A 27,707-nucleotide genomic window follows, 5' to 3' on the forward strand; every position below is an offset into this window, starting at 1 on the left:
TTTATTTACAATAATAATGAATAATGTACATAGAAAATGAAAGACGGTGATCTTGAGTCTGAAAAGAAAATATTGCTTTTCAGAAACACAAGTTCCCAGGGGAACGCCAGTCTTTTTATAGTCCAAAAACACTCCATGCTCGAGAGCATGTGGCACACGTGTAAAATTTCTGTGACATTTCACCTTGATGAGGAACAGTCTATTAGAAACACTAAGTGTCCATTAAATCACTATGTATCACGATAGGGTCAACACAGGCACCCGTAGAGTTAAGAGTCCCAAATAACTCACTGTTCTATGCAGATTTAAGCAGCAAGTTTCATTACACTACCTGCAGCTACCACGAAATGTTTTACTTCATGCACCTCTTTTGCGTAGTGCTTGAAGAACACGCGCGATGATTTCCAGCCTGTAAAGCTCTTGAGGCTTTCGAAATCCATACTCTGGAAAAAATTCAGAGAAGAGGCGACTTTCCTAGGATCGTGACCTGCGGGTGTACTGTCAGGATCCGCTCTGCGAATGAAGTAGGTGATTTTCGCTCTTAGTTGTTCCAGTGACAGGTCGCTACCCGAGGTTTCTCCTTTGAAGAGTTGTCCTCCACCGAAGTCTGAAGTTCTTCGAAGATAGACCTTAAGACTCTCCACTGGGCATAGAGAGACATCTTCCTTCAGGGGGCAGATTCTCCAGGGGCCCCATCTCTTGGTGGGCAATTCATTCTTGGCGAGAAACGATGGGTCGGGGAAGAGGGTAAGATCTCCCATATCGGTGAATAGGATATGACCCTCTTCTCTTGATAATGCCACTATTTCACTGACTCGGGCTCCCGAGGCGAGAGCTAAAAGGAAGATAACTTTTTGAGTCAGGTCTTTCAGAGGGCACGAATCGTTGTCCAGGCTAGAAGCAAAATGGAGCACCTTGTCCAGGGACCAGGAGATAGGTTTTGGTGGAGGTGCTGGGCGTATTCTAGCGCATGCCTTTGGGAGTTTATTGAAGATATCACTGGACAGATCAATCTGGAAGGCGTATAGGAGTGGTCTAGTCAAGGCCGATTTACAAGTGGAAATCGTGTTGGCCGCTAAGCCTTGTCCATGAAGGTGAATGAAGAAGGACATGCAAAAATCAATGGTGATTTCCGTAGGATTTTTTGCCTTGACGAAGGAAACCCACTTTTTCCAGGAAGATTCGTACTGCCTTCTGGTAGACTCTGTCTTGTACTCCTCGAGGAAGTCTAAGCTTTTCTTCGAGACCCCAAACCTTTTCTTTACGGCTAAGGAGAGAAAATCATGATGAAGGTCCCTGACTTTCAGTGATGAAGCGAAGACAGTCGACTTCTGTACTTGTTGAGAGAGGACTGGGCCCGGTAGGGGGATCAGCGTGGGCTGCAGCTCCAGGACCAGGGGATAACAATTGCCCCGGGGCCACTTGTGAGCCACTAGGGCCGATGTCCCTTTGAAGGTTCTCAGTTTGGATAGGACTTTCAGCAGAAGGTTGGGAGGAGGGAACAGGTAGATCTTGGACCATCTGTTCCAATCCAGGGACATGGCATCCACTGCTTCTGCCTTGGGGTCCTCGTACGGGGCCACATATCGAGGATGTTGATTGTTGTCGCTTGTCGCGAAGAGATTGATCTGAAGTTCCGGGACTTGGCGAGAGATGAAGGAGAATGATCTTGCGTCTAGAGACCATTCCGACTCTATTGGGCTTGTCCTTAATAGAGCGTCCGCTGTCACGTTGCGGAATCCTTGTAGGTGAACTGCAGACAGGTGCCATTTCTTCCTGTCTGCCAAACGGAAGATAGGTAGAAGCACCTGATTTATCTGGGGCGATCTCGAGCCCTGACGATTGAGACATCTGACTACCACCAAGTTGTCCAGAGTCAGACGGATGTGGATCGAGGGAGGCGGGGAGAGTTTCTTCAGGGTGAGAAGAACCGCCATGGCCTCCAAGATGTTGATGTGAAACGTCTTGAATAGGGGAGACCATGTTCCTTGAACCTGCTGTTGGTGGGAGTGACCTCCCCAACCCTCCAGTGAAGCGTCCGTGTGGATGTTGTTCGAAGGAGGCGGGTGATGAAGAGGGATGGACCTTTTCAGGGCCTTTGCTTCCGACCACGGCTTTAGAAGTGAGCGAAGTCTGTTTGGAAGCAGTCTCTTGAGGTCTCTTCGAGCGATGGATGCGAATCGTCTCCAGACTCCCGCAGCATCCTTTAGCTGTGCGCGAAGCACTGGGTTTGTCACCGAGGCGAACTATAAAGAGCCGAAAACTTGTTCCTGTTGGCGTCTTGAGATCCGTTTGGATTTTAGAAGCCTTCTGACAGACCCTGCTATTTCCTTCCTTTTCTTCGGTGGAATGGAAAGGCGGTGTGACTGAAGATCCCAATGGATTCCCAACCATTGGAACTTCTGAGCTGGAGTGAGGCGAGATTTCTCGGCGTTTATCTTGAAAACCAGATGCTCTAGGAACTGGGTGACTTTGTTGCAGGCTCTCAGACAATCTTCGGGCGATGTCGACCAGACTAGCCAGTCGTCTAGGTAGGCCATCACTTGGACGCCCTGAAGATTCGTGGAGCCACGTTGGGCCCGAAGGGCATGGCCCTGAAGGCGTAACTTTTCCTTTGGAGTCTAAATCCTAGGTAGGAGGAAGCGTAGTGATTCATTGGAATGTGCCAGTAGGCATCCGCCAGGTCTATGGAGACCGTGTAGGCCCTGTGAGGCAGAAGGGTCCTTATTTGTTGCAGAGTCAGCATCTTGAATTTGTTGTTCGCAATGAACTTGAGAGGGGACAAGTCTAGAATGACTCTTGAGTTTGTCTGAGTCTTTCTTGGGAACACAAAAGTCTCCCCCTTGGAACCTGGTTGACTTTACCCTCTTGATCACCTCCTTGTTCAAGAGCTCCAAGACATATTCTTCCAGGAGGGGGGTTGACTGTTGGAAGAATTGCTGGAAGGATGGGGGTGGTTGAGTCCAGCTCCAGCCCAGTCCTTTCTTGACGATGCTATGTGCCCAAGGATCGAAGGTCCAACGATCCTGGAATTGGCGGAGTCTTCCTCCCACCGGAAGCACTTCATTGCTTCCGGTGTCCTGAGGGTTTGCCACCTCGGTCGCTAGCTCCCCTTCCTCCTCTGCCTCTGGAGGGACGGCGAGAAGAATCTCTGCCGGAACCTCTGCCTGAGCCTCTACCTCTGGGACGAAAGGTAGTGGAATGCTGCTCATAGGCAGGGGTGAAGACCGGTGACTGCGACACTACCGGTTGGGGGGACCAGTTGGAAGGTCTGCTGTGGCAGTGGAGCCACTTGGGGAGTAGCGGGACCCGAAAACTGAAGTCTTGGTTGACGTTGCTGGGGCCTAGGCTTCAAGGATTTCCTCTTAGGCTGAGGGCCATCGTCCTGAGAGGACTTCCTCTTTCGGGACATGCCCCACTTGTGGAGAAGGTTCCGATTCTCCGTGGCGGCTTTGTCCACTATCTTTTTCACCAAGGCGGATGGGAAGAGATGTTTGCCCCAGATGTTGGAGGAAATCAGTCTCTGGGGTTCGTGTTTCACCGTTGCATTGGCAAACACGAATTCTCTACAGGCTCTGCGAGCCCTAGCGAAGCTGTACAAATCCTTGGTCACAGTCGCCAAGTGTGACTTTGCAAGGACCATGTAAAAGTCCGGGACTCTGGTGTCCCCGGCCATGAGTTCTAGCTGTACCTGATGTGACAGCGAAGCAGCGAGTCTCTCCTTGGTATCCTGTTCCCTACGAAGGAGATGATCGTTCAGTCGTGGGAGGTCCTCGTTGAACTGACGACCGGCCACATCAGGTTCTAGTTTCCCGACCAAAAGTAAGCTGGATGTCTTTCCAGTACCTGTCATCGGGGGGAAGAGTGAGGGAGAAGGGTCTGCACTCCTCCAGTGCAGGGCAAGGTTTCCCTTCCTCCACAGCCTTCATGACCGCTTGGAAGGCCTTTTCAACGAAGGGGAAGGTTGCAGTAGCTGGAGCAAGGTTGGATGCTTTTTGCTCAGTGCTGGCATCTTGGAGTTGGTGAAACCCCGACTCTTCACTGCCTGAGCCAGCATAGCTTGGGCCTTTGCGAGATCAAACACTAACACCTCCTTAAGTTCGGTCTCTTCTTTTGAGGCTGGTTCGGACCTTTGTCGGACGTAACAGTCCGGATAAGCCTCAAAGTTCGGGAAGAACTCCACTTCTTCCAGAAGAATAGAGCCGACCCTTTCACTAATAAAGATTTTGCCAGTTGTGATTGGCATGCGCTTGGCGTATCTCCAAGGGTTAGCTTCCGAGAAGTGGGGGAGGTCCTTAACCGAAATCTTTTTCGGTTGTTTGAAGCCGACGAGAGTCGTCCAGAATTGTTCCTGAGTCTCTCTCAGCTTCTTGTCCATGAGGGCTTCTAGCATCCTGAAGACCTCTTGAGTGGCCGATGGAAGTGGATCCGGGGTGGCGGAAGTCGAAGGAACAGGTTCCTCGGATGTCACTGGGGCTACTGGGGGAGCTGGAGCGACCTCGTTCTCCGAATCAGGATATTCCACCTGCTCTTCCTCATAGTCGAGCTCTTCGCCCATGAGGGTCTTCTCCGTACCTTCCAACACCTCCGACATACGTTCCACGTCGTCGGAATCGATATGGCACGTACGCATTGACTGTGCCATGACGATGTCAGGTTCGACCACCAGTTGGACGGTGGGAATCTGTTCTTGAGGGATCACAGAGTCCTTGGATGCTTTCGGGAAAAGCAAGGCCCTCATATCTTCATTTGGAAGATAAGGTCCAGAGGCGTTCTTTTGGAAGCCTCGCACCCATTTGCGCAGCTTCTCTCTAGCAGTGTCCCTTACCTCCATGGTAGGAGGATTATTGAACGCTTCATCGAGGAGACTCTTGCAGACTGAATAGTTCTGCGGATCCCAGTATTTAAGGTTGCCTCTCTTGGCGGCGCGGGTCCGGCACGCCTTGTGCCCATAGAAGTCCGGGCGTTTAACTCCACAGAAGTTGCTCTCACACTCCTCCTGTAAAAGAAAGAGATCATGAGTGCATGGAAGGCATAAGAATGACTTACATTACTCTAAGACTTAAGAATAACTTAATTTATAAATAGCATATTAATTATATGCTCAAGATAGATGAGCAGGAAGGGAGGTAGATAGACACATACTTGTGAATCCCGCCCAGCCGGTTACCGTAACCTTATCCGTAGACAATTCCTTAGGACCCGAGGGTTCCAAAGGAGGGAAAATCCGTATGGATGAGCCAAGCTAGGCCTCCTTAAAAGAGGAATTGTCCGCAGAGTGCAAAAGGATCTGAGACCGCTCAGAGCCTAGTGAGGGAGAGGGGAAAATAGGATAAACCCCTTAGTAATATGTAGGTTCCGGCAAGCGACTGCACTGAGATGCACAGAGTATGCTGGAAATGTTGTAATGTGCAACCATACAGCATAGCCACTATATTAGCTGGTATGACAATACCTATATGGAGGTGGCCAGGCTATCTGGCTGTATCAGATTGACTGCCGGCACGGTGCCGGCAGCCGAGGAAGCGGTGTATGTCCCTTAGCGCCTCATTAGGGGGCGCCGGCAGACCGACGGGACGCCGGAGACCGGTCCTGCAGGGTGTAAACATCAAGGAGGACACACTGAGCAACCGAGATGGACAACACCACAGTGGCGACCGCCGGCAGGGGCGGCGGGCTCCGGCAGCCGGCGGCTGACGGCATGGTGAACCTTAGTTCAACTCATAAGATATATATATATATAGGGCGGATACCTAGAATGCCGGCAATCAATGCCGGCAGGTGGGGGGAGGTGGCGGCAGTCTCCGGCAGTCGCTAGGTAAACCAGGGGAAATATAAGGGGTGGGACATCGGCGGTATGTCGACGGAAGGCGGCAGCCTCCGGCAGGCGGTAGGCTGACGTCCTAGAGGGGAGGTACCTTATGAATAGAGGTCACCTGAGGTAGTGGCGGCTGTCGCCGGCAGTAGAGGCGGCAAGGGACCAGCACCATAATAGAGAGAGAGAAAGGTAAGGAGGGAAGGGAGGGGTAATATCCAATACCCCACCGGCATCCCTCCAGAGGGAGTGCACTCATGATAGGAGTAGGTACTCCTATCATCCGGCGGCAGTGGGCCGCAGACGGCCGGGAGCCTGAGGTAACCTAAGGGAGGCATAGAGAGCACTCAAAGAGGGGGAATCCTCCACCGGCAACCACCCATATAGAACGCTATGAAGGGTAAGTGTACCAGCGCGGCCAGCTCAGCAGAAGAACAAGGCTAGCCCTACCACTCCACCCAAGGGAGGAGTAGTAGGACCGAGGACAGGGGTGTGTAGGCAGGCCTACACCAAAGGGATAGAGTGGGGAGGGGAGTAGGGGTCTTTCTTAAAGTGGGTAGACTGTATGAGAGAGGCCACCAAGGCAAGGGAGAACACTCCCTAACCTAGGATAGGTAGCACAGATAAGGTACAGCACTGATGTACTGTCCTAAACTATAATATGGCAGAATCTCCCCCCAGAGCCTAACCTAGATTAGGAGGACAATCTCCTAGGCTAGGAAGGCCTGGAAAGACACATTGCTAGCTGCAGGGAGGAAGGAGTAACCCAACCAAGTGCAACTGGGGAAGGGCAGAGCCCTTCCTAAGGTCTCAAGCACGACCCTAAGGGGGGTTCATTCCCTTAGGGTAGGCTGAGAAGCGATAAATACTCTGGGTGAAATCAAGATTCTCCCCATTATAGAATAAGGGAGAAGCAAGGTTACCCAGAGGGAATTACCCGTAGGTAAGGGGAATAGGAAGCATACAAGGGTTCCTACATAGGTTAGGAGGGGGTTGGTACACGAACCAACACAGTCCCTTGTATGGTTCCCGAAGGCGAAAATACTTACATCACAGTAACTAGTATGTTTAAAAATGCCTAAATCTTCATAACTTAACTTAGGAACACTTATATATCATGCAGTAATATGAGCACTAGGCTGTCAAGTCTAGAGGCTAGGCTAGCGATCTAGTATGGGGTCGGTCAACGACCGTTGTCTAACGAGCGCTAATACACGATATAATTACTTCCTAGCTATGAAGACTAAATAACTAATAATATTAATTAGTTAAAGGACCGGAGAAGGCTGTTCTGGCTAACTAAAAAAAACATGCGACAAGAACAGCGGCGCCGTAATGGCGCGTCCGGTATCGGCTTAGCTCCGCCACAAAACACACTATTTTACGAAAAGTAGAAGTTACTTTACGGCCAGAGCTTATTTAAACAATACTAGGACCTGGTACTCAACTTTCCAGAAGAAGGCGAGGCTGAAGGCTGAGACATAACGGCGATGTAAGCAGATAAAGAAAGCACTTGGGAAAAATCTGACTTAGCGTAGGAGCTACAGACGAAAGGATGAAGACGGACGTGACGTCTTTTAACAATGGCGCCCGTTTGTTTACGTCTCGAGTACCAAAAGTAGCCACGAATGAGAGTAACTTTGGAACGGCTCCTCAGTTTCTCAGCCTCCTTCCCATATCGAAGCGTTAACTCTATATGGGGTGCAGATAGCTATGTGGCGTGTTAATACATGCATCCCCTGCTGATATACGATATCCTAGAGGGAAACCTTTAGGGTACTCGTACCAGTAGTTAGAATTCTGTGATAACCTTTAGTTTAATTCTCTGGGAATATCCACTGTAGTTAAATATACCCTAGGAAGCTACTGAAGGAACCTTCCATCAGGACGACATGGCTTGAGCCCAAAAAAGGGGTTTGATGGCATGGTGTTGCTATACCCATGCACCATATGAGCACTTCCTAAACAATCCCCAGAACAGAGGCAACGGCAAGGATGTCAGGCTCTGAAAGAAATCTGGGTTCAATACAAGGGTTATCCCAACAAGGGAGAGTCTAGACACACACACTAGGCTGCCGCACCCTGAATCCCAGTAAGGTTAGAAAGACACTTAAAACAAATGCCACACCGTCAGAGACGCCGAAGCCAGTATAAAACTAATATAGGATGTCGCAGGTCGATAGAGAAATCTCAGAGGCTAGGAGGTAACGGCAGTGCAGGTAATTCGGCGCAACATCAAGTTGAGATCACCCTTCGCAAAGGGGAGCTCCAATGGACTGCGCAGTCCTTGCATGAGAGATCAAAAGCGAATGCAACATGGCGGATCAACGAATTCGCTGACGAGGGCTAGGCTAAGCTCAATAGGTCGAAAAAACCGGGGGATCGAGGGCAGGCAGGTATAGGGGCTCAGTAAACTAGTAAAACCGAGGAAAAAACCCTCTAAGGGTGAAATGGCCACTACCAACTAAAACTTTACCACTCTCTAAGCTAGGCTAGCCGGGACTGACACGCACTAAAACTTAAATTACATTATTGCATGGTAAATGTATTCACAAAACAGAGCCCAAGACATCGTAATGCTAAATATAAGGCTAGCTAACGGGATACTAGTGAAATAAGACTAAATGAACACGAAATAAGAGGGCGTTTGGGTACTCGACAAGGCGTCCAATGGCTTGCTGGACTCGGAGCGCATGGGTCTCTCATCGCCTAATAAACGGACTTTGAGCAAAGCGAAAAATCTATTTTTGGGTCAGATAGCCATGACGTCCTGATGGAAGGTTCCTTCAGTAGCTTCCTGAGGGTATATATGACTAAAGTAGATATTCCCAGAGAATTAAACTAAAGGTTTCACAGAATTCTAACTTCTGGCGCAAGTACCCATAAGGTTTCCCTATAGGATATCGTATAATAACAGGGGACGTATGCTTGACACGCCACAGCTATCTGCACCCCACATAGCATTTACGCTTCAAGGGGGAGTGTGGCAAGTATGGGAGGAGCCGTTACTAAACTCTCCTCCTTCGTTACTGTTACGGTACTCGGCGATGTCAACATCCGGTCGCCATAGCTGGCCGCCATCTTGATTGACGTCACCGTTGCACACCATTTCCTCATTCCTTCCGGCGTTTCTGTCAGCCTCCATGATACAATAAGAAAGGGATGATCTTGCCGGTCTCGTAGACAGATCAGGAAAGTTAAGTAATTGTGTTGGAACAAATATTTCATTTTTCTTTAGGTGAGTATATATCAAATAGGAGCAATATTATAACAGATTATAATAATGATCAATAATAGGGGTAAGAAAACTCTCTAACAGTAATTTATTTCATATAGTAGGGCGAAATAAGACGCATATAGTAGCGAAATTTCTATCTTACTCAATAAAATTTTGAGTTAATATGAAATAAGGTAAATAAATTTCAATGAAATTTAGTTAACAAACAGACTAAAGACTTCAGAAGACATGGGTGTGGAATCAGAAAAGAAAGAACTTGCCATTACTCTCACAAGTTCCAAAGGAACTATAAGGTCTTTTAAAGTATTAAATACTGTACACTTCATGTGGCACACGTGTTCAAGTCTATGTTACTTCACCTTGTAGAAGAACAGTCCGTCGTGTCACTAGGTGGCACTTAAAATCACTATGTTTCGCACTAAGGTCAACACAGGCACCCGTTGAATTAGAGTCCCGAAATAACTCACTGTTCTGCGCAGCACTAGGCAGCAGGCTTTAACACACTGCCTGCTGCCACCACGTAACGCTTCAGTTCATGCACCTGCTTCACATAGTGTTTGAAAAACACTCTTGAGGATTTCCAGCCTGTGAAAGATCGATGGCTTTCGAAATCCATTGCTTGAAAGAAGTTTAGGGAAGAGGCGACTTTCCTGGGATCATGATCTGCGGGTGTACTGTCAGGATCCGCTCTGCGAATAAAGTAGGTGATCTTCGCCCTTAGTTGTTTGAGTGAAATCAGATCCCGATGTTTCTCCTTTAAAGAGCTGTCCTCCACCAAAGTCTGAAGTTCTTCGAAAATAGACCTTTAGACTCTCCACTGGCCACAGAGACACATCTTCCTTCAGAGGGCACATTCTCCAGGGACCCCACCTCTTAGTGGGAAGTTCGTTCTTGGCGAGAAATGTTAGGTCAGGGAAGAGGGCAAGTTCCAGTTTCGGCGAACTGTATCTGGCCCTCTTCTCTAGACAGAGCCACTATTTCACCGACTCGGGCTCCTGAGGCGAGAGCAAAAAGGAAAATCACTTTTTGAGTCAAGTCTTTCAGAGTGCAAGACTTATTGTCCAGACTAGAGGCAAAATGGAGCACCTTATCAAGAGACCAGGAGATGGGTCTCGGTGGGGGTGCAGGACGGAGTCTAGCACATGCCTTTGGAAGCTTGTTAAAGATGTCGTTGGACAGGTCTATCTGGAAGGAGTAAAGTAATGGTCTCGTCAAGGCCGATTTGCAAGTGGAAATCGTGTTGGCTGCTAAGCCTTGTCCATGAAGGTGAATGAAGAAGGACAGACAAAAATCTATAGAGATTTCTGTGGGATTTTTTGCCTTGACGAAGGACACCCACTTCTTCCAGGATGACTCATATTGCCTTCTGGTAGACTTTGTTTTGTATTCCTCTCGGAACTCTAAACATTTTTTCGAAATTCCAAACCTTTTCTTCACAGCTAGGGAGAGAAAATCATGAGATGAAGGTCTCGGATTTTCCTTGATGAAGCGAAGACAGTCTACTTCTAAACCTGCTGGGAGAGAACTGGGTCCGGCAGAGGGATCAGCTTGGGCTGTAGCTCCATGACTAGAGGGAACCAGTTGCTCAGGGGCCACTTGGGTGCCACTAGGGCTGCTGTTCCCTTGAAGGTTCTCAGCTTGGTGAGGACTTTCAGCAGAAGGTTGGGTGGAGGGAACAGGTAAACTTTGGACCATCTATTCCAGTCCACCGCTCCCGCTCTGAGGTCCTCGTATGGGGCCACGTAAAGAGGAAGTTGATTGTTGTCGCTCGTCACGAAGAGGTTGATCTGCAGTTCTGGGACTTGACGGGAGATGAAGGAGAATGATCTTGCGTCTAAGAACCATTCCGACTATGGGGCTTGTCCTCGATAGAGCGTCCGCCGTCACATTGCGGAATCCTTGTAGGTGAACTGCTGAGAGGTGCCATCTCTTCTTGGCCGATAAGCGGAAGATGGGCAATAGCACTTGGTTGAGTTGGGGCGATCTTGAGCCCTGACGGTTGAGACATCTGACCACAACGGCACTGTCCAGAGTTAGATGGATGTGGATCGAAGGACGAGGGGACAGTTTCTTCAGAGTAAGGAGAACTGCCATGGCCTCCAAGATGTTGATGTGAAACGTCTTGAATAGGGGAGACCACGTTCCTTGAACTTGTCGCTGATGGGAGTGAGCCCCCCATCCTCCTAGCGAAGCATCCATGTGGATGGTGACCGACGGAGGTGGTGGTTGAAGAGGAACTGATCTTTTCAGGTTCTTTGCCTCCGACCATGGCTTTAGGAGTGAGCGAAGCCTGGTTAGTAGAGCTCTCAAGATCTCTTCGAGCGATGGATGTGTTTCTTCTACAGACTCCCGATGCATCTTTAGCAGTGCTTGTAGCACTAGGTCTGTCACTGAGGCGAACTGGAGGGAGCCGAGCACTTGTTCCTGTTGACGCCTTGAAATCCGTTTGGATTTTAGGAGTCTCTTGACAGATCCTTCTATTTCCTTCCTTTTCTTCAGAGGGATGGAAAGTGTGTGACTGAAGGTTCCAATGGATTCCCAGCCATTGAAACTTTTGAGCTGGAGACAGTCGAGACTTTTTGGTGTTGATTTTGAAACCCAGATGTTCCAGGAACTGGGTCACCTTTCTGCAAGCACACGAGCATTCTTCTGAGGATACCGGCCAAACCAGCCAGACGTCTAGGTAAGCCATCACCTGGACGCCTTGAAGGCGTAGCTGTTGGATGATCATGTCTGTGAGCTTCGTGAAGATTCTTGGAGCTACGTTGAGTCCGAAGGGCATGGCCCTGAAAGCGTACTGCCTTCGTTGAAGCTTGAGTCCTAGGTAGGAGGAAGCCTGGTGATTCATTGGAATGTGCCAGTAGGCGTCCGCCAGGTCTATTAAGATCGTGTAAGCTTTGTGAAGTAGTAGGGCTCTTATATGTTGAAGAGTCGGCATCTTGAATTTGTTGTTCGCTATGAACTTGTTGAGAGGGGACAAGTCCAGAATGACTCCGAGTTTGTCGGAGTCCTTCTTGGGAACACAGAATAGTCTTCCCTTGGACCTGGTGGTCTTACCCTCTTGATCACCTTCTTGTTCAAGAGTTCTAGGACGTATTCTTCCAGGACGGGGGTGGAGTGTTGGAAGAATTGGTGGAAGGTTGGAGGTGGGGTTACCCAGCTCCACCATAGTCCCTTCTTGATGATGCTGTGGGCCCAAGGATCGAAGGTTCAGCGATCCTGGAAGTGGCGGAGTCTTCCTCCCACCGGAAGCACTTCATTGCTTCTGGTTTCCAGAGGATTTACCACCTCGGCCGCCTGCTCCCCTTCCTCCCCTCCCTCTGGATGGACGTCGAGAGGAGTCTTTGCCGGAACCTCTACCTTTGGGGCGAAAGGTAGTAGATTGCCTTTCATAGGCTGGTGTGAAGACTGGTGACTGAGCCACCACCAGCTGAGGGACCAACTGAGAGGTCTGCTGTGGCTGAGCCACCAGCTGGGGAGTAGCGGGTGCTGGAAACTGGCGTTTAGCCTGACGCTGTTGGGGTCAGGGCTTGTTGGAATTCTTCTTAGGTTGGGGGCCGTCATCCTGAGAAGATTTCCTCTTTCAGGACATGCCCCACTTGTTGAGAAGGTTCCGGTTCTCAGTGGCGGTTGTCAACAATCTCTTTCACGAGGGCGTTAGGAAAGAGATATTTGCCCCAGATGTTGGAGGAAATCAGTTTCCGGGGTTCCTGTTTGACGGTGGCATCCGCAAACACGAATTCTCTACAGGCTCTCCGGGCCTCGATGAAGCTATACAAATCCTTCAACAAGGTGGCAAGGTGGGTCTTTGCAAGAACCATGTAGAAGCCTGGGACCCGAATGTCCCCGGCCATTTTCTCAAGCTGTACTTGGAGAGACTGAGAGGCAGTCAGCCTCTCTTTTGCGTCCTGCTCCAGACGCAGAAGATACTCGGTAGGCTTGGGGAGGTTTTCGTTAAACTGACTTCCTGCGACATCAGCTTCCAACTTTCCTACTGCGAAAGTTAACTGGATATCTTTCCAGCTTTTGTCGTCGGGAGGGAGGGCGAGGGAGAGAGGCCTACATTCCTCCAATGTAGGGCAGGGTTTTCCTTCCTCCACCGCCTTCAACACTGCCAGCAATGCCTTTTCGGCGAAAGGAAAGACCATGGTGGAAGGAGCAAGAAAGGACGGGTGTTTCTTGCTTAGGGCCGGCACCTTGGAATTGGTGTAGCCCCTGCTCTTGAGGCAGTCGGCCAGAAGAGCTTGAGCCTTAGTATGGTCAAACACTATGACCTCCTTAGGCTCGGTCTCCTCCTTGGAGACTGGTTCGGATTTGAGACGGACGTAACAGTCTGGGTAGGCTTCAAAGCTAGGCCAGAACTCCACCTCTTCAAGGGGGACGGCGCCTAGCTTGGGGTTGATGATGATGCGTCCACTTGTAATGGGCATGTGTTTTGCATGCCACCAAGGGTTTGTCACTGAGCAGGAGGGAAGATCCTTGACGATGATCATCTTCGGCGTCTGTTTTGACATTCGCATAATTTCCCTCTTAAGGTCCCCATGCCCCTGGCGGAACTTCTCATCTAGGAGTGCCACCCACGCTTGGAGGGTATCTTGGGTGCCCACCACTGCGGGTACTGGAGTGGCAGAGGTAGAGGGGACTGGTTCCGAAATCGCAAGGGAAGAAACAGAGGGTGCGCGGGCGACCTCGCCCTCAGAGTCGGGAGTCTCCACTTGGTCTTCCTCTTCTTGACCCTCGGCCATCAGGGTCCTTTCGGTATTATCCGACACATCCGACATAATCTCCACTTCGTCTATACGACAGTCTTGGAGAGCGTCCGAAACGTCCATTTCAACCGTCAGTTGGACGCAGGGGATCTCATCCTTGGGAATGACGGCATCCGCAGATGCCTTAGGAAAGAGCAAGGCTCTCATCCTTTCGTTTGGCAGATAAGGCCCCGTGGCTTGCTTTTGGAAACCACGCACCCACCTGCGCAGTTTCTCTCAGGCGATGTCCCTGGCCTTCGCTGACGGAGGGTTGTCGAACGCCTCATCGAGCAGGTTCTTGCATACAGGGCAGACCTGCGGGTCCCAATAACGAAATTTCCCTTTTGAGATTGAACAGCCGGCGTGGGTTCGGCACGCCAGGTGGCCATAAAAATCAGGGCGACGAATGCTACAGAAGGCGCTCTCACACCGTAGGTACTCCTCCTGTAAAAGAAGAGGAAAATGAGTCTTTGGAAGTCAATGACAGTATGACTTACAGTAATCTTAGATTAGTATTAAAGTTATTAAACTTATAAGATTCCTTTTCATATATAAGCTTAGGATAGATATGCTAGAAAGGAGGCAGGAAAGACACATACTTGTGTAACCCGCCCAGCCAATTGCCGTCGCCCCACACCATAACTAATTCTAGGAGCCGTTCATGAGCCCTGGAGGGAGGAAGAAACATCCACATTGGATGAGCCAAGCTTAGACTTCCTCCAAGGAATTAGATATAGTGAGAGGGGAAACTGAAATCATTCAGTGTAGAAGAAAAGGGGAGGGATGTTCTAATCCCCCTAATCAGGATAGGTCCCGGCAAAAGACTGCGCCTGGATGCACAGGGTATGCTGGAAAATTTTTACTGCATAACTATACGCAATAGTTTTCAGTCTAGGGTATATAGTATACCATAGATGTACTGGCTATTATCTATAGCTGCACAATAATCACCGCCGGCACTGGGCCGGCAGGGGGAAGGAGTGGCTGTTCACTGTATATGTAAGGTAGAAGGCGCCGGCAGCGTGATGGCATGCCGGAAGTGCGCCAGGCGCCGGCAAATCTCCATCAAGGGGAGACCTTTCCAAGCCATCAGTCTATGTGGCAGAAGGAAGGCGATACCTTTATATGATGGCAGATCGCTGGCAAGTTGGCGGCCCCCGGCAGCCGGCAGGTGACCGGCAAAGGTATACCAACACCGACATCATTCACTGAGACAGCGAGGATACGGAGGACCCCGACGGCTGATGCCGGCAGTGGACCGGCACTGAGAGAGAGAGATAGAATAGGAGGAGAGAGAGGGAAGGGTAGTACTCAACACCCATACCCATTCCTCTTCCGGAAGGAGTGTTCAAATGAAAGGGAGAGGGTGGCAACCTTTCATCCGGTCGCAAAAGAGCCGGCTACGATTGCAGGTGGCGGCCGAAGGTAGGACCGAAGAACACTCAAAGATAGTGAGGTCTTCCGCCGGCAGACCAACCTGTCGTATGCTATCCCATAGTTCGATTATATGCGGGAAGCGTAGCAGATCAGACTAACCAATGACAGGACCAGGCCGAACCCACAACCCGCCGGCATGCGGTGATGTAGGACGGCGGACAGGGGTGTGATGGCTAAGCCAACACAAAGGGATAGATGGGAGGAGGGGTAAGGGTCCTGTGGGGGAGTGTAGGGGGGGAGGCGTAGCTCCCACCGGCACTCCCAGGGGTGGGGATTCTGTTCAGGGCTAGCCTATCTAGGAAGGAAGAATCCATTCTCCAGCCTAGGGTAGGTTAGCACAGAGAAGGTACAGCACTAATGTCCTGTCCTAAACTATAAAGAAGCAGAATCCCTTAGGACTGCCTAACCTAGGGTAGGGGAGCTAGTCCCCCAAACCAGGAAAGACAGGGGTAGGACAAATCGCTAGGCCACAGGGAGGAAGGTTCTTAACCCAACCAAGTTAGACTAGGGGGAAGGGCAGAGCCCTTCCACCTTCGCCCACCAGCAGGGCCCAGGAGGAGAGTCCTTTCTCCTAATGGGGAGCTGGGGGTAAACGATTGGTACTCTGAGGTTCCGTCCCAAACTCAAAGGGCATGTAATATGGCAAGGAGTGGGGAAAGAGAATCCTAGCCTAACCTTACCCGAATGCGATTAGAGGTAAGGAGGACTAGGATGTAGCCTAGGCTACCTCAGAGGGAGGAGATTACCTTAGGTAAGGTAACTGGGGAAGTAAGAAAGTACACAAGAGCCCTAGCATTAGGTTAGGGGCAAGGGAGTCGACTACCAAGATCACCGAAACCCCTTGTATACTTCCTAAAAGGCGAAAAACATGTGCAATCACTGAATCTTATATGTATAAATGCCTATATCTTCATTTCATAATTAGCACTAGGAACACTTACTATATCATGCATGAAAGTAAACGAAAACGCCAAGGCTATCGAGCCTAGGGGCTAGACTAGCAAGCTAGCATGAAAATCGGCTACCTACACTCGCCGAAATGAATACGATTGGCATAATATAACTAATTCCTAGCAATGAAGACTAAATAACTAATACAGATAATTAGTTATAAGACCGGGAAAGCTGTTCAGACTAACTAAATAAAGCATGCGAGGCGAACAGCAGAGTCAAGGACGACGCCTCCGGTCGAGGCACAGCTCCGCCACAAAACACAGTATTTTAAGATAAAAAGACGTTACTTTACGGCTAGAGCTTATTTATACAATACAGTACAAGAATATGGTACTCAACTTTCCAGAAGAAGGCGAGGCTGATGATTGCGACATTACGAAAATACTTAGCGAACACTGGGAAAAACACCTAGTTAGAAACGCTACGTACGAAGGAACGGAGAAATGGCACACAACGGTGACGTCAATCAAGATGGCGGCCCGCAACGGTGACGTCAATCAAGATGGCGGGCAGCTGTGTCAACCGGATGTTGACATCGCTGAGTACCGTAACAGTAACGAAGGAGGAGAGTTTAGTAACTGCTCCTCCCATACTTGCCACACTCCCCCTCGAAGCGTAAACGCTTTGTGGGGTGCAGATAGCTATGTGGCGTGTCAAGCATACGTCCCGTTATTATACGATATCCTAAAGGGAAACCTTATGGGTACTCGCGCCAGAAGTTAGAATTCTGTGAAACCTTTAGTTTGATTCTCTGGGAATATCTACTTTAGTCATATATACCCCCAGGAAGCTACTGAAGGAACCTTCCATCAGGACGTCATGGCTTGAGCCCAAAAAAAAGCTAAATAACCACTCCCCGAGGGGATCCAAGACAGTGAAAGCTCATTCAAACTGTAAAAGAAGAGGTTACTCAACTTACACGCCTAAGAGGAAGCCATCATGCGTGGAAATACTCCAAAAAAGCTGAAATAAGCGCACTCGAAAAAACTACGCACAGAGTAGGACGCAGCAATAGATGACGTCATCAGTGACGAACAGTAGCACCATGAGGGGAGAGGATACGTAACGGCTCCTCGCCTATCCTTCCTAGTTTCCTAGACTGGGTTTAGTCTATTAGGGGTGCAGATATCTATGGTTATCTATGGATACGTCCCTGATTATATACGATATCCTAGGATAGTCGTTCCGGGGGTTAGAACCCTGTGATACTAGACAGTAATATCACTCGCAGAAATATTATACAGTAGGAAGCTGCTGGAAGGACCTTCCATCAGGACGACATGGTTTGAGCCCAAAAATCCTATACATTACTGGCAGAAACCACGATTAATGTAGTTGAAGATTTTAATAAAACATACTGTACCCCCTTTGCTCCTTTTTGTCATCTTAACAGACCACAGGAACCTCCTTCCATGCAGTAGTTCATAAAAACACTTGATAGGTGGTGCTTCTGTCTCGAGTTACTTGTTCGAACAGAAGAAAAGGCTCAACGTTTTAAGTTCTAAACCTCTCGATATATTTATTCTGATCATTGGAAATGGAAGGAAAGTCCATGTTCGAACAGATGATGGAGCGCAAAGCTTCAACTCGCCTCTTTGTTTAAGTGTGTATTAACCCCCCACAAGTTTGTAAGTTTGTATAATTGATAACGCCACAATACTAGCCCAATGGGCTAATGCTCGCAAGGAAACTTGTTCCATTTGCCAAAACATAGGAGCAAGGAGATAATGTTTAATCGTGATCAAACGGAAGAGCGAAAACAAAGTACTTTATGACTAGGACTGGCAGAAAGATCAAATTTTAAAATAGTTAATTCATATATCCCCACAATTAGACTAGTACACTATATTTTGATCTGAACTGCACCAGAACAAACCCAATTAAATTACAGGGGTGCATATCCATGCAGGTACATACAAAACTACTAAGGATTCTTAAGTTTGGCTCGACTTAAGGGGTATTAAGGTAATACAGTACTGTATAACACCAAGATTCAAGAATTTTGAAGAAAACGCGTGGTTTTCTAGCGAAAAAGTTGGTTTTTACTTGGAAAGGTTTCCCCGACCGTAACTACAATAACACCCTTTTAACCGTTCTGCTGCACATAATTGGGGAAATATATAATCTTTAAATCTTGGACATTGTAAAATTTCAGATGTTAAGAACCAAAAAAAAAATAAACATTGCAAGAGAAAAACACAAGAGCACCACCTAATGTGATTTAGGAGAAATTTCTTTTCCTAATTATTTTTCCTGGGGACATGAGCCCTTGGGCTTAGAGCATATTTCTTTTCCAACTGAGGTTGTAGCTTAGCTACTAATAATTATAATAACGTCCTCAGCAATCCTGCCCTTGCCCCAAACCAGAGCACCTTCATCCTTGTCTTACCGTAAGACAGTCATCAATTTTCTTACTGGCTTCGTTACTACTGTTAACCTTTGAACTACATACTAGGACTCAAGGCTGCGTTTTAGTATTATTATTACTATTAAATGCTAGGCTACAACTCTAGATGGAAAAGCAGAATGCTATAAGCCCAAGGGGCCCAACAGGGAAAATAGCCCATTGAGGAAAAGAAATAAGGAAAAATAAAATATTTTCAACTACTAACATTAAAATAAATATTTCCTATATAAACCATAAAACTTTAACAAAACAAGAAGAGAAACTAGATAGAACAGTGTGCTGAGTGTACCCTCAAGCAAGAGAACTCTAACCCAAGTCCTTGGAAGACCATGGTACAGAGACTATGGCACTACCCAAGACTAGAGAACAATGATATGATTTTGTAGTGTCCATCTCCTACTAGAGCTGCTTATCATAGCTGAAATCTCTCTTCTTCCCTTACCAAGAGGAAAGTAGCCACTGAACAATTACAGTGCAGTAGTTAACCCCTTGGGCGAAGAAGAATTGTTTGGCAATCTCAGTGTAGGATTGGGTAAATGTCCAGGAGAAGGCCGCACACGTTTTTTTCAAGTATTAAAGACAAAAACCGGCCAAAAAGAACGACCAGATTGGTGATGAACATTGCATAGAAACATGAGGAAATGACTAAAAAAGAAAGACTTACAGTGAACCCTCGCTACTTCGCGGTTCGACAATCGCGGATTCACCACTTCGCGTGGTTTTCCCATAACCCATATATATATACATATCGCGGATTTTCCGGAAAATTCGAAAATACCGCGAAATCTGAAGATAACCAAATACGATATTTTGTTACCTGTAATTCCATTAATACTGTAATTAGTAATATCTGCTCTTACTGATTGTTCATTGCATTACATATGATATATAATTCAGCACAGAAAGAAATAAAACACGAAAAGAGAATGTGATCATACGATAATTCAGTACGTAGTAAAATTAAATCGAACATGAAACGCAAATCAGATGCAGTCATACCATATTAGAATGGTGTGTACTGTAATGGACGTGCTTCTTTTCCATGAATCTTTTGTATGTATACGTACGTAGTACAGTACTGCATCCAATAATATTCTTTGTTGCAAAAATCACATTTCGAATAAGTACTGTAAGCGTACGAGAGAGAGAGAGAGAAAGAGAGAGAAAGAGAGAGAGAGAGAGAGAGAGAGAGAGAGAGAGAGAGAGAGAGAGAGAGAGAGAGAGAGAGAGAGAGAGAGAGAGGCGTAAAATAGCGTACGTACGTAAATTTTTATTATTATTGTTATTATTATTATTATTGTTGTTGTTGTTAATAAAATTATTATTGTTATTATTATTAATCATTATTATTATTATTATTACTGTACAGTATTATTATCATTATTTATTATTATTACGGTACCCTTGTACTTAATCTACGTACGTTCAGTATGCGCGGGGCATCTTCTATGAGTAACCAACGCACCATGTACTGTAAGACGGGTTGTGATTGGTTCAAGCGCTGACAGATGACGAATCAAAACTCAAGTTTTGTTATCTAGCCTGTGATTGGTGTTTTGCCCGCATCTTCAACTTCCAGCATCACAGTTCTCGCGGGTCTGCATCGTTCACTTTCTCTTTCCGCGTATTGCTGAGTAGACGTTCTTAAGTTTGTGAAGTTTAATCTGTGCTGTGTGCGACTGTTTTAAGTTGAACTTTTTGTTGAACTTTCTGTTACAATGGCTCCCAAGCGTTCTGCTTCTAGTAAGGCTGGTAGTGAGCCTAAACGCCACCGAAGAATGATGACGATAGCTGAGAAGGTTACGCTTCTCGACATGTTAAAAGATGGTAGAAGTTACGCGGCCGCCGGCCGCCATTTTGGCATCAACGAATCCACCGTTCGCTACATCAAGAAGGACGAGGCGAACATTAGAAAGACTGCTGCAATCACCTTTAGCAGATCAGCGAAGCGAGTCGTTACAACGCGTAATAAAACGATCGTACGCATGGAAGGTGCTTTAGCTGTGTGGATTGCCGACTGTCGGAAGAAGAACATAGCGTTGGATACGAACACCATCCGAACAAAGGCTTTGAGCTTGTATGAGAATTTTGCGGCAAAGGAACCTCATGACGACGATGGCGACCATGCTGAAGAAGATGATGATGTAGATGATCCTCAACCAGGGACCTCCACTGATTCCCAGCGTCAGAAACAACGTTTTTCCGCCAGCAAAGGATGGTTCGCGAAGTTTCAGAAACGCTTCGCCCTGAAAAGCGTTTCCCTGCATGGGGAGTCTGCTTCCGCTGACACTGCCGCTGCTGAAACTTACGTGAACCAGACTTTCAAGAACATTATCGCTGAAGGTGGATACAAGCCGGAACAAGTGTTTAATATGGATGAAACCGGCTTGTTTTGGAAGAGAATGCCGTCGCGAACTTTCCTGTTCAAAGAGGAAGCCAAAGCCTCTGGCTTTAAGGCATTCAAGGATCGCGTTACCCTCGTGATGTGTGGCAATGCTGCTGGATTTTTGTTAAAGCCGGGGCTTATTTATAAGTCGAAAAATCCTCGCGCTTTGAAAAACAAAAATAAGAATCTCCTTCCCGTGTACTGGATGCATAATCAAAAAGCATGGATTACGAAGATGCTGACCTCCAACTGGTTCCACCAGTGTTTCATCCCGCAAGTCCATGAATATCTCTTAGAGAAGGGCTTGCCATTCAAGATCCTTCTCCTTATGGATAACGCTGGTGGACACGCAACTGACCTGTCGCGTGAGGGCGTTCAGGTTGAGTTCCTGCCACCCAACACCACGTCATTAATTCAACCAATGGACCAGGGGGTTATCAGGGCGTTCAAGGCCCTCTACACGAAGAATACCTTGGCGGACCTCGTTGCGTGTGTGGATGCTGCCCAAGATGACGAGGATGAAGACTTCAACTTGAAGGCGTACTGGCGGCAGTACACCATAGCCACGTGCCTGCAGAATATTCAAAAGGCACTTCAAGAGATGAAACCTGCAACCGTAAATGCGAGCTGGAAGAAGCTGTGGCCCGATATTGTTTACGACGACAAGGGATTTACTCCGTCGGAAATCCAACACTCTGCAATACGGAAATCTGTGCAGTTGGCTGCCATAATTGGGGGTGACGGGTTTGGCGACATGACGACTGAAGACGTCGACGAGTTGTTGGACTGCCATTCCCAGCCCCTAACTGACGCAGACCTCGAAGACCTGACGAAATCGGCAAGTGAGGAAGAGAGTGAGGGTACCCAGGAAGAGACCCAAGAAAATGTAGAAGAAACGGGCTTAACATTAGAACGGCTCGCCAAGTTCTGCAACCATATGAAGGAGGCGAAAGAACTGTTGCAAGAGTGGGACGAGGATATGGTTCGCTCGATGCAATTCTGCAACAAGGTCGATGACATCACGACTCACTACAGGATGCTCTTGGATCGAAAAAAGAAGCAGCGGCAACAACTTCCGATCACAATGTTTTTTCAGCCTCGCAAAAAAGAGCCAGTTCCTCCTGCTAGTACGCCTTCGGAAGAAATTGAAGAAGTTGAAGAGGTGTCCCCGGAAAAGACACCTCCGTCTGAAGAGACGTAAAATACTATCATTGACTGCACAGTAGAACACATCATCAGCTTCATCATCATCATTTCTACTGTGCAGCAAATTCATCGCCATCGTCATTCAAGTTTTTCTTGAACTTCTTTCGTGGTGAGTACAGTAACAATCTTTATTTTTTACTTTAACCTGTTTTATAGTTTAGTAATGTACGTACTGTATGCATTAAGTTAAAGGGAAGGTTTTAAAAGTCTACATGTTGTAACCTATCATATTTTTTTTGTTTAAAATTTACATTTACGTACGTAAAACAATCTCTCTCTCTCTCTCTCTCTCTCTCTCTCTCTCTCTCTCTCTCTCTCTCTCTCTCTCTCTCTCTCTCTCTCTCTCTCTCTCTCTCTCTCTCAAATTGTTTTCCTGCTTTGCTACGTACAAGTACTGTATAATTTATATTTGTAAGGTAACATATTTTGTAAATGCTTTTACTGTAAATACTGTATGTACTGTATCATTATTTATCACTATCATCATGCGCGTTAAATGCCTTGTTTGTTCTGAGCGTGGTTGTTTACTGAGCGTACACGCCGTCGTTTCAGGCGGCGTCATAAAGAAAAAGATTTCATTTGGAAGTCCTAAGAAAAATACGTAAACTAAAACATTGGTAATAAAAAAATCAACATACAGTACTGTATAATCAATATAATCGATGCAAAAACTAACCATACGTACATATATGTGTACACTAAATGAGTTTGTTTCTTCATTATGATCAGAGATGAACGTAAACAAAACATTGGTTGCCATTTTTTATCGTGCTTTTTAGGTGTTTAGGAAACACATGATATAAAATCGCCTTTAATATTTGTGCCTGTTTTAGTTTAGGGTGCTGTAGTACATGCATTAAGTGTTCTGTACATTAAAGGGTGGTTTGTTAACAGTACTACGTACAAGGGAAGGTTTTAAAAGTCCGAATATACATGTTAAATAAATAGGTAAATATGCTGTCACTACTTCGCCTATTTTCACCTATCGCGCCCGCGTCTGGAACCTATCTACCGCGATAAACGAGGGTTCACTGTATTCTTACAAAATGTAAGCATAAACCTACTACTACCATTGTGGGGGGACCCCAGTGGGAAGTGGAGTTTTTGGGTGGGGGGAGGAGGAGAAAAGTTATTTTCGGGGCACTACTGAACCTAATACAACCACCTTACCTAACCTAGGGCCCTGTAACCCTACCTCGGCCTACAGTGGGAGGGGGGGGGCTCGCCCCCTGCGACCCCCTTAAGGCAACGGTTATTTTCGGGCGCAAACGTGTAAGACGTCATAGTGGACTAGTTTGTCTGCGGATTATAGTAGTTACAGGGCTCATTTGAGCTAAAAACAAGACAGTCAACAATAACAACACTTAGAAAAATTCTGGGAGAAAGACAAGAGTAGCGTGAGTTTGATAGTCGATATTTCGACTTATTGAATTTCGCTAAATTATCTCACTCTTATACCACTATTTACATACATTCCTACACATTCTAGTAAAAATACATTGAATACCACTGATATCATAGCTGAAGTCTCTCTTCTACCCTTACCAAGAGGAAAGTAGCCACTGAACAATTACAGTGCAGTAGTTAACCCCTTGGGCGAAGAAGAATTGTTTGGCAATCTCAGTGTAGGATTGGGTAAATGTCCAGGAGAAGGCCGCACAAGTTTTTTCAAGAATTAATGATGAAAACCGGCAAAAAAACGCCCAGATTGGTGTTGCACATCGCATAGAAACATGAGGAAATGACTAAAAAAGAAACTAAGACTTATTCTTACACACAAAATGTAAGCATAAACCTACTACTACAATTGTGGGGGGACCCCAGTGGGAAGCAGAGTTTTTGGGTGGGGGGAGGAAGTGAAAAGTTATTTTCGGGGCACTACCGAACCTAATACAACCACCTTACCTAACCTAGGGCCCTGTACCCCTACCTCGGCCTACCGGGAGGGGGGGCTCCGTCCCCCACCTCGCGACCCCCTAAGGCCACAGTGATTTTCGGGGACAACCGAGTAAGACGTCATAGTGGACTAGTTTGTCTGAGGATTATAGTAGTTACAGGGTCAGGGCTCATTTGAGCTAAAAACAAGACAGTCAACAATAACAACAGACTTAGAAAAAGGTAATTGTGTAGGAGACCTCCGCGCTCGATTTAAAAGTTTCTAAAAGTAGAAAACGAAAGAAAACAGTAAATTAGAGCTACAGTTACCTTGAAACTGTGAGATAATCCTCCTACAACCACCTAACTCTTACACAGAAAATGTAAGCATAAACCTACTACTACAATTATGGGGGACCCCAGTGGGAAGCAGGGTTTTTGGGTGGGGGGAGGAGAAAAGTGATTTTTCGGGACACTACCGAACCTAATACAACTACCTACCCTACCCTGGGGGCCATGTACCCCTACCTAGGCCTACCGGGGGGGGGCTCCGCCCCCCCTGCGACCCCCCCTTAAGGCCACAGTAATTTTCAGGGCACCACCGAACCTAAGACACCCACCTAACCTAGCCTATGGGGCCCTGTCCCCCTACCTAGGCCTACCGGGGGGGGGGGGGCGTCATAGTGCACTAGTTTGTCTGCGGATTATAGTGGTTACAGGGCTCATTTGAGCAAAATTAAGACAGTCAACAATAACAACAGACTTAGAAATTTTCAGGGAAGACAAGAGTAGCGTGAGTTTGATCGTCGATATTTCGACTATTAATGAGGTTATACAACGTTAACGTAAACTGCAAACTACCACATACCTTACTGTTATGGTGTAGGTGGATACAAATCTGCTGCTGCCAGGAGGAAGTGATGAAACCACACTACGATCACACCGGAATGCTAATTTGTTGTAATCTATACGGCACACATTTTCACAATTAGGGCACTTTTTCTCTGCCAAAATCAAACCATGACGTTGAGCAAATGCAATTAGCAAATCAACTTTCTCTGAATAATGTACACAAAAATCCCCATAAGAAATAAAGCAATTGTCACAAGTGACACAGTCGGAACGGGATGAAGGTCCTGCTAATTGCTCCATACTTCACGGCAAAATGAGCTTTTCAGTTTGAAGGGAGATCCGAGACGTGCAAAAATATTCCTCCGCGGAACTTCACGTAAACTGTGGTAACTGGTGGAAAAATAGCAGGGATAAGTGAAGTAATAAGTGTCAGCATTGGCTAGATTTGTAAAAACCGCCATGATTGGTTTTCAAACAGTGTGACGTCAAGAAAACACCTGTTATTGGTTAGAATAGCATTGAGAACTAGTCTGCCATACGCAGTAAGGCAGTGAAACAGCTCATTTTAGCCAAGACATCACACAGTAAACAAAAACAAACACTTAGAAAAAATCCAAGTGAAACATAACTATACACACGAATATCTTCGTTAAATAGAAGCTGCTCATATATTGACTATTATATAAGCGTTCTATATGATATAATAGTGAATTGTAGGTGTTTAAATTCTTCAAGATCTTCCGCGGAGCTCTCCTACACATTTACCTAGAAAAATTATGGGAGAAAGAAAAGAGTAGCGTGAGTTTGATAGTCGATATTTCGACTGTTATTGAATTTCAGGTAAATGTGTAGGAGAGCTCCGCGGAAGATCTTGAAGAATTTAAACACCTACAATTCACTATTATATCATATAGAACGCTTATATAATAGTCAATATATGAGCAGCTTCTATTTAACGAAGATATTCGTGTGTATAGTTATGTTTCACCTGGATTTTTTCTAAGTGTTTGTTTTTGTTTACTGTGTGATGTCTTGGCTAAAATGAGCTGTTTCACCGCCTTACTGCGTATGGCAAACTAGTTCTCAATGCTATTCTAACCAATAACAGGTGTTTTCTTGACGTCACACTGTTTGAAAACCAATCATGGTGGTTTTTACAAATCTAGCCAATGCTGACACTTATTACTTCACTTATCCCTGATATTTTTCCACCAGTTACCACAGTTTACGTGAAGTTCCGCGGAGGAATATTTTTGCACTTCTCGGATCTCCCTTCAAACTGAAAAGCTCATTTTGCCGTGAAGTATGGAGTAATTAGCAGGACCTTCATCCCGTTCCAACTGTGTCACTTGTGACAATTGCTTTATTTCTTATGGGGATTTTTGTGTACATTATTCAGGGAAAGTTGATTTGCTAATTGCATTTGCTCAACGTCATGGTTTGATTTTGGCAGAGAAAAAGTGCCCTAATTGTGAAAATGTGTGCCGTATAGATTACAACAAATTAGCATTCCGGTGTGATCGTAGTGTGGTTACTCGTGGGAAAAGGAAGAGGAGGTGCAATTTTTTCGTGTCTTGTTTCAAAGGTAAGTTAGATATTGAGACTAATTTGAAGTTTGTGTTCCTTTTTTTGCAAAAGGCATTTTCATTTGAATTTGTTTCGTTTGAACTGAAACTCAATGTGGCCTTAAGGGGGGGGGTCGCAGGGGGGGCGGAGCCCCCCCCGTAGGCCTAGGTAGGGGTACATGGCCCCCAGGGTAGGGTAGGTAGTTGTATTAGGTTCGGTAGTGCCCCGAAAAATCACTTTTCTCCTCTTCCCCCCACCCAAAAACCCCGCTTCCCACTGGGGTCCCCCATAATTGTAGTAGTAGGTTTATGCTTACATTTTCTGTGTAAGAGTTAGGTGGTCGTAGGAGGATTATCTCACAGTTTCAAGGTAACTGTAGCTCTAATTTACTGATTTCTTTCGTTTTCTACTTTTAGAAACTTTTAAATCGAGCGCGGAGCTCTCCTACACATTTACCGAATTTCACTAAATTATCTCATTCTTATACCACTATTTACATACATTCCTACACATTCTGGTAAAAATACATTGAATATCACTATCTTCATTCTGCCCTCTCCTAGACATTAACCTAGGATTATATTAATTCACAGTATGCTGGTAAAAACAAGTTACGAATATTGTGCTTCAGTTAGCTAAAACTAGGAGCTAACGAGACTAATAGGCCTACTATAAATGTTCATCACTGATCACATCACATATGTTAAATATCACTAAAATCGACATTAAACACCGAAGTTGACAATTACCGTACACCTCTAAGGAAGAGCAATATGATAGCCATTGTCAGAATCTATCTTTAGAGTCCGATCATCATCATGTATTGATTAAATTTCCAAGATCAAAGTTTCAACTGACTAGTTGCCAATCAAAGAACACATAGGTGCAGTTCGGGTTCGGAGAATCGGTCTTCGGGCCAATGGTTCCAGTCAAAGACTATATACTCTATTATACTGAAGGAAGATAGGAAGGCTGAGCCTAATACCACTCAAATGAGTGTGCGAATAAAAGATGCCAGATACTCCCATACAAAACGAATGGCTCCATCTATTGAGCGAGCGGTCAAACATTCAGAGCGTTAATGCTTACGGGAATATATGATGACATTTGATTGTAAATTTGCCTTATATTTGTTCATAATTTGCATTACTGCGTCAGTATATTATATTCTTATATTTATGACATTCTTAGATTTTAGATAACTAAATTGCAAGTTTACAAAT

The 27,707-nt window shown here is 46.3% G+C and overlaps 1 long non-coding RNA gene across 2 annotated transcripts in view; it reads right to left on the reverse strand.

The window, feature by feature from the left end:
- Positions 1-27,404, reverse strand: part of LOC137644394 (uncharacterized) — a 53,589-nt gene extending 26,185 nt beyond the window's left edge. For both annotated transcript variants that reach the window (XR_011045151.1, XR_011045152.1), the window contains exon 1: positions 27,234-27,404. This is a non-coding gene — a long non-coding RNA (uncharacterized lncRNA). The remainder of the gene's footprint in view (positions 1-27,233) is intronic.
- Between the last annotated feature and the right edge of the window lie 303 nt (positions 27,405-27,707).

This window comes from Palaemon carinicauda, chromosome 1 (assembly GCF_036898095.1).
Source record: "Palaemon carinicauda isolate YSFRI2023 chromosome 1, ASM3689809v2, whole genome shotgun sequence".
Taxonomy (NCBI): Eukaryota; Metazoa; Arthropoda; class Malacostraca; order Decapoda; family Palaemonidae; genus Palaemon; species Palaemon carinicauda.